This window comes from Canis aureus, chromosome 10 (assembly GCF_053574225.1).
Source record: "Canis aureus isolate CA01 chromosome 10, VMU_Caureus_v.1.0, whole genome shotgun sequence".
Classification (NCBI taxonomy): Eukaryota; Metazoa; Chordata; class Mammalia; order Carnivora; family Canidae; genus Canis; species Canis aureus.
In genome coordinates this window covers 58,439,497-58,456,246 of record NC_135620.1, presented here as the reverse complement: position 1 = coordinate 58,456,246, position 16,750 = coordinate 58,439,497, and the positions used below count along the sequence as shown (strand labels likewise).

The 16,750-nt window shown below is 41.5% G+C and overlaps 1 long non-coding RNA gene across 1 annotated transcript; it reads left to right on the top strand.

Annotated features, from left to right (window-relative positions):
- The first annotated feature begins 163 nt into the window (after positions 1-163).
- On the top strand, positions 164-16,191 carry LOC144321762 (uncharacterized). Its single transcript, XR_013387288.1, has 3 exons — positions 164-302; positions 14,096-14,269; positions 15,009-16,191. It is a non-coding gene; the product is annotated as an uncharacterized LOC144321762 (long non-coding RNA).
- The last annotated feature ends 559 nt before the right edge of the window (positions 16,192-16,750 follow it).

Genomic DNA, 16,750 nt, shown 5'->3' with positions numbered 1-16,750 from the left:
GTTTCTACGCAGTATTTTCCCAAGTGTGTGTACACACAGAGTCAGTCTCTTGCTTGTTCCTTAAGCTTTTTAAGATACTTCATTATTTGAGGCTTTAAAAAATACTTCAGATAAATTAAATTTTCTACTTTTCAGAACAAGTTAGTCCTAGAAGGTCTTCCGGTGAGTCACATTCTGAGCAGAGAAATCTGGCATTGAGATATAATTAACATTCTGGGTTGCCCCCAGTTTCTATGGAGATGAGTCTAGCCCCTCGGGGGAGGAGTGATGGATGTGTAATCTCCAAGATAAGTAACTGACAGGTAAGAAATTTTCCTTTCTCAAATGCATTAATTATTCACATTCATTATTCATCAAACACTGTGAGTTTCCATTTAGAAATTGGACCAAATAGAGAAAGTCTCCCCTGTCCAGCCCTCATAATCAAATTCTTCCAGGGATTGCTAAGCATTTGAGTAAGTCTGCTGTTTGGTCCAGTTTAATGGCAAGTGTTTGTCTGATGTTGCTGGGAGATGGAATGAAGATTAAACACCTTGTTGACTCCAGTAGCATAGACTTTTGGGGGGAGGGGTTCAACTTTCTCAACTTCTGGTATTTTCTTATCATCATATCTTTCTTCTAGAATATGGGCTTGGTAAGAACTTAGACCTTACCTGTCTTGTTCACTATCATAGTCCCAACCCCCAGAATAGGAAATAGATACTTGATAAGTGTTTATTTTTTTTTTATTTTTTATTTTTAAAGTTTTTTTTTTTTAATTTTTATTTATTTATGATAGTCACAGAGAGAGAGAGAGACGCAGAGACACAGGCAGAGGGAGAAGCAGGCTCCATGCACCGGGAGCCCGATGTGGGATTCGATCCCGGGTCTCCAGGATCGCGCCCTGGGCCAAAGGCAGGCGCCAAACCGCTGCGCCACCCAGGGATCCCTTGATAAGTGTTTATTAAATAAGAAAATGAATGGAAGAGGTTTGAGTCTGGGCACAGCAGACCCCTCTGAGTAAACGCACATATGTGCTGTAAAATGGCGATCCAGCCCTAGATCTTTGAGAGATTGCTGTCTACAGCCTCCTCTCCCCTGCAATGATAATGTATAATGGGACACAGAGAGAATGCAGCCGGGGCAAGACCCTTATTGCCCATTCCAGGATAGACACTCTTAGGCACATCTTTAGATCCTTTCTTATTGTGAACATTGCTTTTTAATGGACTCATGTGAACCTAGACCTGTCCTTTACCTGAAGTGTATCCAGAACTGTGATCAGTCAAAAAATATGGATTGCTTCAACAGGCCAGGCTGTGAAACACCAGAGTGCCTAGTCCCAGGATCCAGCATTGGCTCAAGGTTTGCAAAAAAACAAACAAACAAACAAACTCTCTAAAGGCTGATCTGTCCAATGACCAATTTCCCAAAAACATGTTTTCTAAGATCAATTATAAAGTAGATAGTCTTTGGTGTTCAGTGGGAACAATGGTGAACAATGGTGTTCAAAAGCTCTTGACTTTTTTTAGCAGTGTCTTTTTGTTCCATATTACTGTTAATTTCGTCAGAGCTGTTTCTCTATGGCAGGTCAAGGTCTCTTGCTTTGTAGATTTTCTTTTCATTAGCTCTATGACTTCTGGGCAGGAGGCTTTTTTTCACGTATTCAAATTAGGCATTGTGCATGTCTTAAATGTTAAAGATAGTGTAAAAGAGAAGGTGTCTGCTGTCCAATACATTCTAAATCCACTAAATACTTGTTGAATGATTCAAACGAGTGAATATATTGTTTGGTTTTGAGCATTAGAGAAGCTTCAGGATCTGAATTATTAAACATACAAGCAACTGATGTTCAGTTCCCCTGAACTGAAAGGGTGACGTGACTGAGAAGAAACAGTTTCAGGAAAGCCAAAACTAATTGTTCTTCTCAATAGCACATTCATTCATTCATTCATTCAACACATATTGAGTCCCTTTTTTGGTGCTGGGCCTTATTTCTGGGACTTGGCATAAAAGAAAAACAAGATGAGGTTCCTATTTTGGAGACTAGTCTGCTATTTTGAAGTTTCCTGGTAAGATGTAAAGCCCATTCTGTTGAATTCACTTAAACTTGTTTTGTTTTGTTTTCTCCTTTCAATGTGTGGTCATTCTTTTAGCCTGGTCCCCCTTCCACTCTGACAGGTATAGCTTCAAGTGTCTTAAACATACTGGAGGTGATCTTCATGGCCGATCTCTTCTTGTACAAATGCCAGTTCTCATCTTACAAATGCTGACAGCACTGTCAGAGACTGCAGTTTCATCCACTCAGCCTCTTCCTGCACTCTCTTGCCCCAGCAGCCCTGTCCCTTCAGAGGCCACAGGAATCCAAAGACCAGTGTTCAAGTCCTGCTCTTCCTATGGAAGCTTGGACTCTGTATCTGTTAAGTGGGCTAACGAAGACTAACCCACAGTGTTATTGCAAGTATAATGGAGCTAAGAGTACCTTGTAAGCAATAAAACCCTAATGTGAGAGATTGTAATAGATTAGAGCAAGTCAGGTTCTAATGCACAAATAAAGAAAGCACCTTAGAACACAGAAGATATATATATATATATATATATAAAGAACACAGAAGAGAGACAATTAGGGAGATCAGCAAGGTTTTGCAAAGCAGGTATGGCAAACTTGGCCTTGAGATTAGGGGATCTCTAGGTGAAGCAGAACATTCCAGAAAGAAAAAAGAAAGAAACAGCTAGACAAAGTCTCAGAGGTACCAAGAAGTCCTATACATTAGGCAAAAAATGAACAAGAGTGCTAGTAGATCAGGGAGGAAGTCATAGGTGTTGATACAACACCTGGTACAAGCCAGTTCCTGAAGAGCTCTGTATGTCAAATGAAATAGTTTGAGCTTTTTAAATTAAATTAAATTTTTTATTTTATTTTATTTTATTTTATTTTATTTTATTTTAACTTAATTTTATTTTATTTTATTAAGTTAGAGTTTTTTTTAGAGAGCCACTGAAAAGTTTCTCTTTTTTAAATATGATTTTATTTATTTATTTGAGAGAGAGAGTGAGCCTGTGCAAACAGGGAGAAGGGCAGAGGTGGAGGAAAAGGGACAAGCAGACTTTTTTTTGAAGGCTGTGTTTATTTATTTATTTGGGTAGGGGAGAGAGAGAGAGAGCAAGAGAGAGAGCCTGCGCAAGCTGTGGAGAGGGACAGAGATGGGGGAGAGGGAGATTGTGTGTGAGCAGGGGGCTCAGGGATTGGTCTCACCACTCCAAGATCATGACCTGAGCTGAAAGCAAGATTTGGATGCTTAACTGATTGAGCCACCCAAGTGCCCTGAAAAGTTTCTTTCTACAATTAATTTCTTGGGTGAGCCAATATGTGCCAAGGACTGTTGTAAGCACTTGTGATTTATCAGAAGAAAAATAAAAAGAACATCCATGATCCCAAACTTAAGAAATAGTTTAAGAAATGACAGAGCCCCTAATACACCCTCTGTGTTCTCCTCCTCAGTGGAATCCTAATTCCCCAAGAGTAACTCAAACTCTAAATTTTGTGTTTCTCATTCCCTTGTTTTTCATTATAGTTTTACTCCTATGTGAGGCTCCATGGATACTTGTTGGATAGAGGAATGAAAACACATGCCCCTGTGCAGGAGGTCTCTGGTGCCCCTTTCTTACAGCTGTTTCTCCCATTTCTGCCGCCATCCATGATCATTCCACATTCTTGACATGTCCGTCACTCTCAGGTTTCTTGATTCGCATGCTGGTGTGTGTCTTTATCAAACAGTTGTGTTTGTTATCAAAACAACTTGATACAGATTACTCTCAGAATCCCATTCAGCATAGCAATGATTTTTAATTTTTCCTTCTTCCTTCCATCTTTCTCCATGTTAAGTGAAATTGTTATAATCATAGACATTTTGTGTTTTGTGGCTTGAGCTTTTTGCTTTGTGCTATTCTGTAATTTCTGTATTTCTAGGTAATGTTTGCATTAATTATTTTTATGAGTCCCCAATATTCTATCAAGCCAATATATTATAATTTTCTTTATCATAATTAAATTGCTGGATATTCAGGTTGCACCCAATTTTAAACTGTTATAAGTAACATTGCTATAAAACATTACCTTTTCACTTATATGATTTTTTTTCCTGTTTTGAATTATTTCCTTAGGATATATTTTCATGAATGAGATTTCTTGGTCAAAGGCATGATTAATTTTGTGGTTGTTACCTGAGGAGCTTGCTTTACATGCAAAAAAATTGTTTATTTTTCTGATTATAAAAGTAATTCATGTTCATTATAGAACACCTGGAAGACACAGAAATGTGTAAAGAGAAAACCCAAACTCTTTCCTAATCTTACACAAAGATAACTATTATGAATATTACATTTAAAAAAATCTATCACTAACATTTTGGTATATTTCCTTTAACTTTCATAAATTGTCATATATGATTTTGTATCCTGCTTTTTAAACTTGATGATCAGCTCTTCCTATGTCACAGAATCATTTTCAAGGAAGTGATATTTTTAATAGCCACATAATGTTGTGTTGTGTGGATGGCTAGCAATCCCATCTTACTGGACTTTTTACTGGAACAAATAATGCTATCAATAAACATCCTGATATAGGATAAGAATTCTGATTATTTCCTTAGGACAAATGTATGGAGGTAAAGCGTCTTGTCTGCATTGGACAAGCATTGCCAGTTTTTGATCCATGCAGGAATCATGAGCCTTGATGTGTAATATTCCTTTGCCACTCTATCCATTTTGTGTTGCTGTGTGATAACAAATTATCACAAAGTTAGAGAATGTGTTCAGAGATGGCTTAGACTAGTAGAGTGCTGTCTAATAGAACTTTCTATGATGAGGAAATGATCTATATCTATGCCATTCAGTAGCCAAATGTGGCTGTTGAGCCCTTTAAATGTGGCTGGTGCAACTGAGGAACTGAATTTTTAATTTAATTTTAACCAAGTTAATTGTAAATAGTCACACATGGCCAGAGACTGTCATTGGGATAACGCAGATCTAGAGTGACTAGAAGAAGGGATCTTTTGGGGAAAGAATTTTTTTTTTTAAGATTCTATTTATTTATTCATGAGAGACACAGAGGGAGACAGAGGCAGAGACACAGGCAGAGGGAGAAGCAGTCTCCATGCAGGAAGCCTGACATGGGACTCGATCCCAGGTCTTCAGGATCACTCTCTGGATTGAAGGCGGCGCTAAACCGCTGAGCCACCTGGGCTGCCCTGGGGAAAGGATTTTTGAAGATGGCATTGGAAGATTTATTGTGGCAACATAATATAATAGAGGGCCTTGAAAACCATGCACTGCATAATGGGGAGTCCCTACAGAGCTTTGAGCTGGAGAATCACATGATCATAAGTATGTTGGAGGTAAGAAACTATTCTGATTGCCTTTGGGAGGATGGGAAGGATGGGAGGAAGTTGAAAGCCAGTTGACATCAGGGCTGACACACAAGTACTATTAAGTTCTAAGTTCTATGCATTTTCTAGTCAGTATTAACATTTTTGGGTGACTTTGTTTATGTCCATGCTCTGGGCATTTGTATGTAGATATCTCAGGATATGTGGATAGGCTTTCCTATTGAATTCTTAGCACCATTGGATACTTTCTATATCTTCTGTATAAAACTGTAGTAGGATCTGGTTTAGAATTTTTCTAGAGTTTTTATTCTTTTTCCTTCCAATTTTGACTTAAAGCAAGTGATTGTAAAGCTGGGAGGGCACAGACCACATTATTCGTTGTTGTATTTCCAGCTTCTTGAAGAATACTTGGCATGGTTTAACTGTTCAATAAGTATTGTGTAAGATAATGTCTTCTTAGGTTGATGAAGAATCTTGTGGTTCTGATTGGATTTCCCCGTACCTTTCCAACAGCCCATTGTCAACCACAGTTCTGAACAGACTTTCACACCCCTCTCATGTAGCCAAATGTTCACCTCTACAGTTAGTTATCTTTCAGGGTCAGACCTTTAAACTGGAAGAAGTGGCCCACTAGTCTCTCAGTTTTTAATTTTTTTTTTTTTTTTTTTTTTTTTTTTATGATAGGCACACAGTGAGAGAGAGAGAGAGGCAGAGACACAGGCAGAGGGAGAAGCAGGCTCCATGCATCGGGAGCCTGATATGGGATTCGATCCCGGGTCTCCAGGATCGCGCCCTGGGCCAAAGGCAGGCGCCAAACCGCTGCGCCACCCAGGGATCCCAGTCTCTCAGTTTTTAATCCAGTACTTCAGTGACAAGAGAGTTGTCCATAACCTTTTGGATGATTTATGGATCTATAAACACGTGTAGTAGTTGGTGCAATTGGGAAGCTTGGTCATCTCTGCGATATCTTATGACCATGTACTTCTCATACCCTGTCCATCCAGGCTACCTCCTCCCCTCAATAGAGACAAGTCAACCTTGGTAATGGAACACTTCCCCCACGCAGCTATCACTGATTTCTTTGTACTGCTAGTACTTAAAAATCCTTATTTTGGGAGGTCATTGCCCACTCACTTTGGCACTATTTCATATTATCAGTTTATTATTTCCTATGTATATATCTTGTTCTTTCATATATATATATATATATATATATATATATATATATATATCTTGTTCTTTCTCCTCATTGTAGTATAAGTTCCTTAAACACAGATGTAAAACTAAACAAAGACCACCCAAATGTGCAGAAGCAAAGGCTATTTATTCAGATTTTGTTATACAAAGGTAATCAGCCACCATCACTTGGGTTGGGCAGAGATTCAAAGGCAGGCAGTGGAGTAGGAAAGCCTTATAGTGGGAAAAAGGGAATGATTTAAGTGTACTCTGACTGGAGGCCCCTGGCATAGAGGAGCCAGAGGCAGGCTAACTAGGAGCAGAGCATTATATGTGAGTGGTTAGGAGAGCATGTTTGACTTTCTTTGAACAAAAAAATGGCAAAGCTGTCAGTTATTAACCAGTTTCCACCATTTGGGGCTGATTGCCATAGGAGTCATTGTTTGGCTTCCTTGACTGTCTGTTGTAGTGGGTTGGCACTCTGGGCTGAAGGCTACAGACTGTGGGTCAGAGTCCTGTTTTTATATATGATCTGGCCATTGTCCATTTGTATATTCAGTCTCTCACAGAGACTATATCTTATGCTTCTATTACACCTGGCCTTTCCCCATGCTCTTCTGGTTCTCTAGTGTTTACCACATGCCCAGACATAAAACAGGTGTATGGTGAACATTTGGTTGAATGATGTGGCTGCATAACAGGTAAAAATGAACACTAAGCTGTGAGTTGACTTGGGCAAGTCATTCAGTTCTTTTCCAGTGTATTCCATTCCATTCACATTTACAGTATCCATGTGACATGTCAGGGCCTAAAGAACATGCTGATAGCACAAAGAAGGGTGATACAAAGTCCCTGCACTCAAGCAGTCCTTAACAGATCCCTCTTTAAACTTTAGGTTTTTATCTATAAAATAGTAACAATAATTGCATCAAGCTGTTGGGAGGGTACGATCAGATGAAGTACATAAAAGCATGCAGCACATTGTAAAGAGTTATAAACCGTAAGGAAGTTTTGCTATTTTCAATGTTTCACAATTGTTTTTCTGAAAAGACAAAGTAGCTCCAAAAGATGATACACCTTGATAAACTTTTCCTCCATATTTTCAAAAGTATAATTTATGATATAATCACACCATGGACAGAGAACCTCTGCATTTCTTTTTCTATATTTTTACTGTGGGATCTGTGTATAATTATACCTCTGTCTTTTCAGGGGGTGATACAGTTTCAAAAGCCTGTTTAGAGGATTTCTAGTTGCCAAGCTGTCCTGTGAACTGGCCAATACGATTCCTTGAATCATCGCCCAGTGCGGACCCAATTTATATTTGGAATTTCATGCCATCTTGAAGGAACATCATCCAGTGCCAGGGTCTTCTTTGAGCTAATTGGGCTTTGGCAGTGATGTCATTCCATGGTGGGCGTTTGTCGAGACTATGGCAGTGATAACGCAAGTCTCATTTTCGGCAGCGTGTGCCCATGTGTGCAAAAGGCTGCTCCCCTCCCTCACAGGCAATCACTCCTCCTGCTGCAGTTCCACTTCTGGTCCCTTTCTGAAGACGAGAGATCAGTAGGCTATTTATACCTCATGGCTGGAAACATTCCTCTCCTTCTATTCCACGTGCAACTATTTCTCCTGTTATTAATATGGTTTAAAATATAATTAGGGAGAGCAGTCGTCAAACTTATCAAACTTTTGATAAGCAGGAAACAGTAATAGAATCATAGAGGCAGGTATCTCCTGGGGTTAAAATGATAGGTGTTAGGATGAAGCAGATCTGTGTGGAATGGCCGCCCAGCCACTTTTAGCCAAGCGTAGTGGACAAGGTTGTTAACCTATACCAGCCTCTTCCCTCACCAGTAAATTGAGGGTAATGATTTTTGTCTCATAAGGTTGTAAATTAAATGTAACTCAGATTTGTGGGTATTCTCCTATGTCCGCTATGTCCTCTGACTTTACTGACCTCAGATTTTCTTTCTATCCTGTGAAGTAATCTTCATGACCCAAGAGCATTGGAGAATAGGAAAAATTTTCTGGTGATTTTCCAGAGGAGATGGGGAAGGTTTCATTACATGTCTCACAGTGGGTTTTCACAATTTCTGGGATCCCTCCAGAACACTGTCCTCAGCCTCTGCTCTATTGTTTCTGAACAATTCAGTTCTGCCCCAAACTTGCACACCATTGCAGTCATGACAGTCCCACAGGCATCTTGCTGCTCAGTAGTTCAAAAGCCCTGCCATTAAGTGAACATCCAACTGTCCATCAGAAGGAACTTTAGCACTTATCCCTTGTTATGTTGGTATGTTCTTTGGGGTCTCATCTTTCACTCACATGGATGGTCTATCAAAATATTGCTTGCAGTCATGTTCAGGTTTTCCCCCCGAGAGTGTGTCCTAAAACAACTTCTCCCATCTTGCTGCATTAATTTTATATTACATAATATATACAAACACTTAGCACTGTGAGTACATAATAGTACTCACAGACACCATAGTACTCAACAAACAGAAGTGCATTTTTAGGCAAAGTGAAAGCAATATACTGAGATACAGAGCTTTGATATATCTGGATATATCTGGAACAATTGTTATACTTAAAAATTTATATCTCGTACTTGTCCCTTAATTATTTACATTCTATCAGAAAAGGTATCAGCAATTCTATAGAAATTCCCAAGGCATCAAAGGCATCAAGGATGGGTCGCTGCGGACTTAAACTTGCATCTGGAGACCTGGCCACATGCCTGCACAGACAGCTCAGTAAGCCATCATCATCTTTTCCTCCTGTACAGAGAGGTTAAATGACTTTCCCAAGTTTACATCAGCCTCTAAATTGCAAAGGCTACAATGTGATTTTGCTAAAGAAAGTAAATATTTTCTGCCATTTTGTCTTCTCCAACTGGGAAGTTGTATTAACCCCAACACACAATGTCCCATGGTCTCTCAGTGTTCCTCAGTGAGTAGTCATTGATGTTCCTAGCTGGTTTAGTCTCTTCTTTCTGGGTCTTAGTAAGTCTGTTTAGATTTCCTTCTACCACTGTGTAGGTTTGTCAACTGTTCTGCCGCCCTGGTCATTTTTTAACATTTAACTACAGAGAATGTACTCTGGGCCAGACACTCAGCCAAAGGCTGAGAAAACAGAGGGAAAGAAAAAAAGTTCTTGGGTGAACTCAGCTATGTCACAGGGAGTAGTAAGCTAGACAACACTTGATGAGCTAGTGTTCAAGGCAGGGCAGGATGGGAGACATTCATTTTGCTTAGGAAGTAGGGAGCCACAGAAGGTTTCAAGAGCCCTGATGTTTGATGTGGGCTTTAAGAAACAAGAAGAGATTTTTCTAGGTCATGAAAAACAGATGATGACAATCATTACAGACCTCTTTGGGTGTGGCGGCCAAAATCAAAGTGAAAACTTCAAAGGGGAAAGGAAACTCAAGGGGACAGAATTAAGACCTTTTATTACATCATCTCTTCTCGTGTGGAGACCCCGTTCAAGTACTGAAGGGCTTTGTATTTTCCTTTAATAAGGAGGGCCATTCCCTTATAAATGAAAGTTCTTTTCCCCTTAGGGAGGTTAAATGATTTGTCCAAGTTTTTATATCTTACAGGTAACAAACAGAATCTAAACCCAATGCCTACTACAAGGTCTTAACCCTTAGTTTGTGGTCAACAGCCAATATTTATTGCATGAACAATGAATGAATGAATGAGCGAATGAGTAAACCCAGGACTCCTGACTCCCATATAGTATGATTTCTGCTACTTGGCATTTTTTGTTGTTGTTTGGTCACACACTAGCTAATGATTATTACCATCCCTATATCCCCTCAAGGGATATACCTTGAGATCTTTCTGGCTCCTCAAATTCATGAAAGCATCTGATTTCACATAGATTTTTTTTTTTAAAAAAAGACTTTATCTGAGAGAGAGAGAGAGCAGAAGTGGGGGTGGGTGAGGGGCAGTGGGAGAAGCAGGACTCCCCACTGAGCAGGGAGCCCAATGTGGGGCTCTGTCCCAGGACCCTGGGATCATTAGTTGAGCCAAATGCAGATGCTGAACTGATGGAGCCACCCGGGTACCCAAGATTTTTCTATTTTGATATGAACATTTACATAGGGGAAGGAGTCTACCAAACAGTTTTAAAAATTGCTTTCCACTCTTTCTGACCCCTGGTCTCACTACCTTTCAATCTCTCTTGCCCATCATCATCAGGAGCTTAGCCTAAGTTTACCTTGAACCATACCCTTCATATACTTTCTTTATGGCCTATCTGTGGTTTCTCCAGCTCAGGGTTAGAGCCTTCAATCTGCCTTCTTATCCTTTCCTTTCACTTCATTTATTCTTGCATTTATTCAACAAACATTTATTGAGCACTTCTTAAGAATCAGACTTTGTGCAGTGTACTGAAGATCCAGGGGTAAAGAGGAAAGACACATAGTCTCACCCATGGGGCTCACTCTCTGGTGGAAGAAACAGTAGAAAATGAAAGTTGTATTATGTAATGGTTTATATTATGTCATGGTAGTTTTGCTAAGTGCCACAAAAGGGAAGTATAAGATGGTGAGGTTGTTTAGCAGGGGAATCTAATTTGTTTAAGGAGGGTTAGGAGCAACTTCCCTGAAGTACTGCCTTTAGGGGGAGTAGGAAATAGCTCAACAAAGAGAAGGGGATGGAGGGGGCATTCCTGGCAGAAGGCACAGCATGGGTAAAGGCCCTGAGGTGGGCAGAACTTGGTTTTCCCAGAGAGATTTAGCAAGGTTCATGGGGCTGTCATGATTTGGCTCAACAGCAGCTTCACAATGGCTTCCTACTGCACTGGGAGCAAAATCCAGTCCTTGTCTCATAGATAAGATCACACAAAATCTAGAGCCCTACTACAGCTCAGTTCTCATTTCTTCCCCCTTCTCCCTCCCACAGTTCCTCAAAAATGGCAAACATAGTGCATTTTCTAGGCACCTGCATTTTTTTCTCCCTTCTACCTATACCATCCTCATACCAGGTGTCTTCATAGCTCACTCCCTCATTTCATTTGGGTTTGCACTCAAATGTTACTGAACAGGACTTCTCTGCTCACTCTTCCTATGGCGGGGTATAGCTCAGGGGTAAAGTATTTGACTGCACTCTTCCTATGACAGTGACCCTCCCTTGTTCTCTATCCCATTACTCTGCATGTTGTTCATTATCATACCTACCACCACTGGGCATATCATTTTTCTTTGTTAAAGAACTGTGTCTCTCCACTAGCTTGTAAGGGTCATGATTAAAGCCACTTTGACTGCTGTATCCTCAGCATCTAGAACAGTGCCTGACTCATAGGTGGCGCTCAACAAATATGTCTAACAGCTGAACAGAAAGGGTGATACAGGACCAGACTGGAGAGAAAGCCAAGAGCCAGACCCCATGACATGTACCACATATTATCATGCCTGTGGGACTTGCTCATGTTCTTCCCTCTGCCTGTGAAGCTCTTCCTCACCCCCTTCCACTGTCATCTCCTCCAGTGGAAGTCCCATTGACATAGCCATTGCTTGAACTTCCACATAGCATTTAATTTGTCTTTGCATTCTAGTGGGTGGAATATATGTTTAACTCCAGTCCTCAGAAAGACAGCTGCCATTGGATAAGACCATATTGGATTCATGTCTGTCCCAATCCATCACAGAGTTTGATCCAGAGTAGGCATTCACATAAGTCTTAATTGGATGACAAGAGGGCAATAATCCAAGAGAGCTAATAATCCAGGTCAGGAATAATAATGAGGTTAGGGAGCTGGGTCAAAGTCATGGCTCAATTTGAAGGAACATACAGTTAAGAATCTGAACTCAGAGACTTGTTGCCTGGGTTTTGAATCTAGCTCTGCCAATTACTACGGATTTACTTAAACCCAAAAGCCTTAGTTTTTCTATCTGTAAAATGAGCATGGTAAGAGTATCTCTCTCACAAAATCATTACAAAATTTACATCAAACACTATGGAATATCAGAACAGTTCAAGGAACTTAGTGAAAACTATATATATCTGTTGATTTGATACATAAATAAAAAGCCTAGGATACTGTCAATAGGCAAGAAACCTCAAAGTCCAGGGGAGGTCTAAACTTGATGGAAGGGCAGCATCTGGAGATTCATGTGGGAACCCTGGCAGGACAGTTGCAGGCAAGGAGATCTTGAGAGCCAAAGCCCAACCCAAGCCCGTCCTCTAGTCTGTTGTTATACAGAAGGGGAGACTGGGTCCAGGAAGCACCTTCCTCAAGCTCCCACTGTGGCAAAGGAAAGCTGACAACTCAAGCGGCCCCCAGTCTAATGCTCCCCCTACTATTTCCCCACAATTTATCAGTGGGAGCCAATAATGTTTCCCAGATGGTGGTTTATTATTATTTTCTTGTTGATTTCCCTCCTTGTTTCTCAGAGCAGTAGAGGAAGCTTACAGGAGGTACTAGAAGGCAAACTATCAATTAAAAACAAAATTAGGACTAGGAAATGTATACATTAAAATGGGAGGTCAGAATGACAGTGAGGTAGGAGAGATGCTGGTGACAAACAGATTTTAAGGGTCTATGCAGTTGTTATTTTCATGTGCACATTAAGTCCTGCTTCCTAATTGCCAAAGTGAAAAGAGGTACAGGGACAGTTATACAGAAGAGAAGATCAAAGTGCTTTCTTAGTTCTTAGCCCTAAGAGAAGTTCCTTATTTTGTGCCAGGCTCCACAGGATGACATTGGAAGCAAACTTTTTCTTCTGTTGATCACCATTCTCTTGTCCTGGAGCTGCCTCGGCTGACGGGTTGTCCAGATTTCTTCCCTAAGGAGGTTATAAATTCTGAATTTTCTTGCAAAATCTTAGATCCTCATTCTGACTCTGCTGTGATTACGGGGTTCCCCTGATCAGCCAAGAAGTACATTTGTGATTCAACCTCTTAGAATTTCATGATTCTTAAAAACCTTAAAGGTCATCAAGTCTAACATCCCCATTCCACTCACCTTCTGATGTTTGAATCTTCTCTGCAACAACTCCATCAAGTGGCCATCCAGATTTTTCTTGAATGCCCCCAGTGACAAGGAGCTCACTACCTTAGAAGGTACTTTATTTCACGTGTCCATGAAGTTTTTTATTCTATGGAGTTGACATCTGCATCTTGGCCATACTTACTGAAAGCTACATTTCATCGCTGAGGAAAGAAATCAAGTCAAATGGCCAGCAGGAAGAAGCTCTGGGAATCCTGAGCTTCCTTAGAAGTAGACTTTTGTTCAAATAAAGTGTTAAAATTAAAGCAGTATATATCTGAGTGGGGCCAATTGGCATTAACTCATCACAGCATATGGTGTGCTTCCTTTTATATGCATGTTTAGCAGCTAGTGGGTACCAAGCCTCACACAGCTCTCAATTGCTAGCACTAATGAAGGATCTGTTTGCTTTGGGGGATAAAGATGGTATCACTGATTCACAGTTGTTTTTCCAGGAGTGATGAACAGATTTCATTTCCTCATCCCCACTCTCTTGCTTGGTCCTCTATCGTCCCCACTACCACTACCCTTCTTCAGACCTCATTGTCTCTTGCCAGGACTGTTCACTTGCCTCTGACTGGCCTCCCTAAATTGGTTCTGGCCCTCTCCGGTCTAAGATCACACCACCCGAGGATCTTCATCAAGCAGATTTGCCACATCACTTCCAGCTTGAAATCCTTCAGTGGTTCCTGTTAGCTCCCTCGTGAAAGCCAAGTTTCTTAGCATGGAAGGTAGGCCAGGCAGGGTAGGGGGTCGCCTGAGGCCATGGAATAGGACAAAGTTAACTGTCCCTCTTTTGGGGACAGTAACGCCCCCAAAGTAGTATGAGGCCTTCTGGAATAAGAACTTACATTTGTAGAACTTTACAGCATTCACTCTATTCACTGACAAAAATTAGTTTTATCTCCAGTGAGCAGAAGAAGAAATAGAGAATCTCTCAATGCTGTCAGTAGTAGTGTGGCTACTACTGATTATAACAGTAATATTGAATATTTTTATAGCTTATGTGTCAGGTTCTGCCTCTAAGCACTTATTTCATTTCATCCTCCCAATGAGATGATGGACTGGCACGGCCCTGCGAGTGAGCACCTCTTTACATTTTGTGCCCTGATGCCTCCTTCACCTCACCTTCATCCCAACCCTGGGCAGAACCCCAAAAAGGCTTCAGGGGCAGCTGCTGGCGGGTGAGATGGGGGGAGGGAATCTCAGATGGGAAGGTGGGTCTGAGCAGAGGTTCAGCCTCACTGCTGGTGGTCACATAAGATGGCCCAGCCCAGTTTTGCAGTCAGGGTCAGAGACCCAGGAGGTCATCCTCACAGTAGGTAACATGGTGGAGAGGAAGATTCAGGGCTGAGACCAAGATTCCAGCTGTGTGTGCCACTATGGGGTGCCACAAGCACTGTTTCATTTCTGGACCTCAGTTTCCTCCTCTGTGCAGACAGTGTTAACTGCCCCCTGTCTCCTTCCCAGGTGGCCATCAGCATGTCTGATGAGCGATAAAGTGAAGCACCAACACGGCATGGACAGGGAAAGGGTATCCAAGTGGGTCAAGCTTCTCCCCACCACTGACTCACCGAGAGTGCGGCACTCAACTTCCCCTTTCTGGGGCAAGACTTCATATCTCATTAAGGTGGTTGAAAGGACTCAGCCTGACAAAGGCAGCTGTGCTTCATGTCCATAGGAGAACTGGCTGCCATCCCACCCATGGGCAGCAGCACACAGCCGGGAGCGGTGTGGCCCTCAGATCCAAGCCCCGGCTCTGCCCTCTTGGCGAAATGCTTCTTCCAGCTGGGTCACAGTGAAATGTCTCCTTCCATATAAACCCGGGGCCGTGCCTCTGCCTGCCTATCCCATCACCCACACTTCCTCTACAGCTTAAAACATGCCACTTCCTCAAGACTCGGAGGCCCACCTTAGGAAGTGTGAGATCCATGTTGATAACTAGCTAGGAGGCTAATTGAAAATATTTTGGGGTTTGCACGTTAGCTCTGTCAAATCAAGTAAAAAATCATTCTTATCTCCCATAACCAGCAGTTATGCAAGTCTGCCAATGGCATTAATTAAAGCACGTTCTTACTTCTCAGAGCATTTATCGTAAATGAGGAACAGGCACATTCAAGGGCCTATTTTATTCTCTCCAGGAGCCAGAGCCCCATCTGAATTAATGCCGTATGGCAAGAGTCTATCCTGGAGGGCAGTGGGAATTCGATTCCTCGTGGGCAGATATTTGAGTTCTGTATTTATGCAGCACTCTATGTTTCCCAGGTGTCAGCTTAGATGGGATATGCCGGCCCCCAAGTGAACCTTCACACGTCCTACATCAACACTTGAGATTTCAAGCTTTACCTCGACCCCATGTGGTGGGCCGAGTGGATGGTGTCTACAGAACAATTTTGCATCCACTACCCTTTTCTGATCTTCACAACAGCTCTATGATGTTGGTTATTGTCCTTGTGTTGCAGATGAAAAAACTTAAACTTGCTTGCTATAAAATAAGGTTGAACAAAATTTTTGCAAAGGGTCAAATAGCAAATATTTTAGGCCTTGTGGGCTGTAAGGTCTCCGTCACATCTCTCAATTCTATTGTTGTGGCATAAAAGCAGAGATAGATGCTGAAAAAAAGCAAAACATGGCTGTGTTCCAATAAAACTTTATTTACAAGAAGAGATGGTGGGCCATACTTTTCTGATCTCTGCTGTAAAGCACTCAGGATGCTGGGGCTCGGGGGGAGGATGGCTTTGGTAAATAGGAAACCTTAATGAGGGTATTTGTTATAAACTCAATAAATATTATTGAGCATCTACCGTATGTCCAGCACAGTAAGGGATACATAGATGAATCATAGGTAAATCAAGGAGCTCATGATATGGTGGGGGAAATATCTATTTGAACTCACATCACTATCATGTATGTCCCAGAGTGCTTGGGGCCATTAAAGAAGGCAGATGGGACTCAGAATTCACAGCATCAGAAATATCAAGGGGCTTTCTGATAACATGATAACATGTTCAGGGAAACACGTTAGCTGAGCTTTGAGGAACAACTTTTGAATGCAACCCCGAAGCCTTGTTTATGGAGCTGGGGAGAGGCATACTTGTTGGAAGATCACTGCGACCATACTTCCCCTCCTCATTCTGCTCCTCCAACCACTAGAGACAAGCCATGTTCAAAGCAAGTGCCCATGTGACAGCCCTTGTGGGACAGGTGTGGTG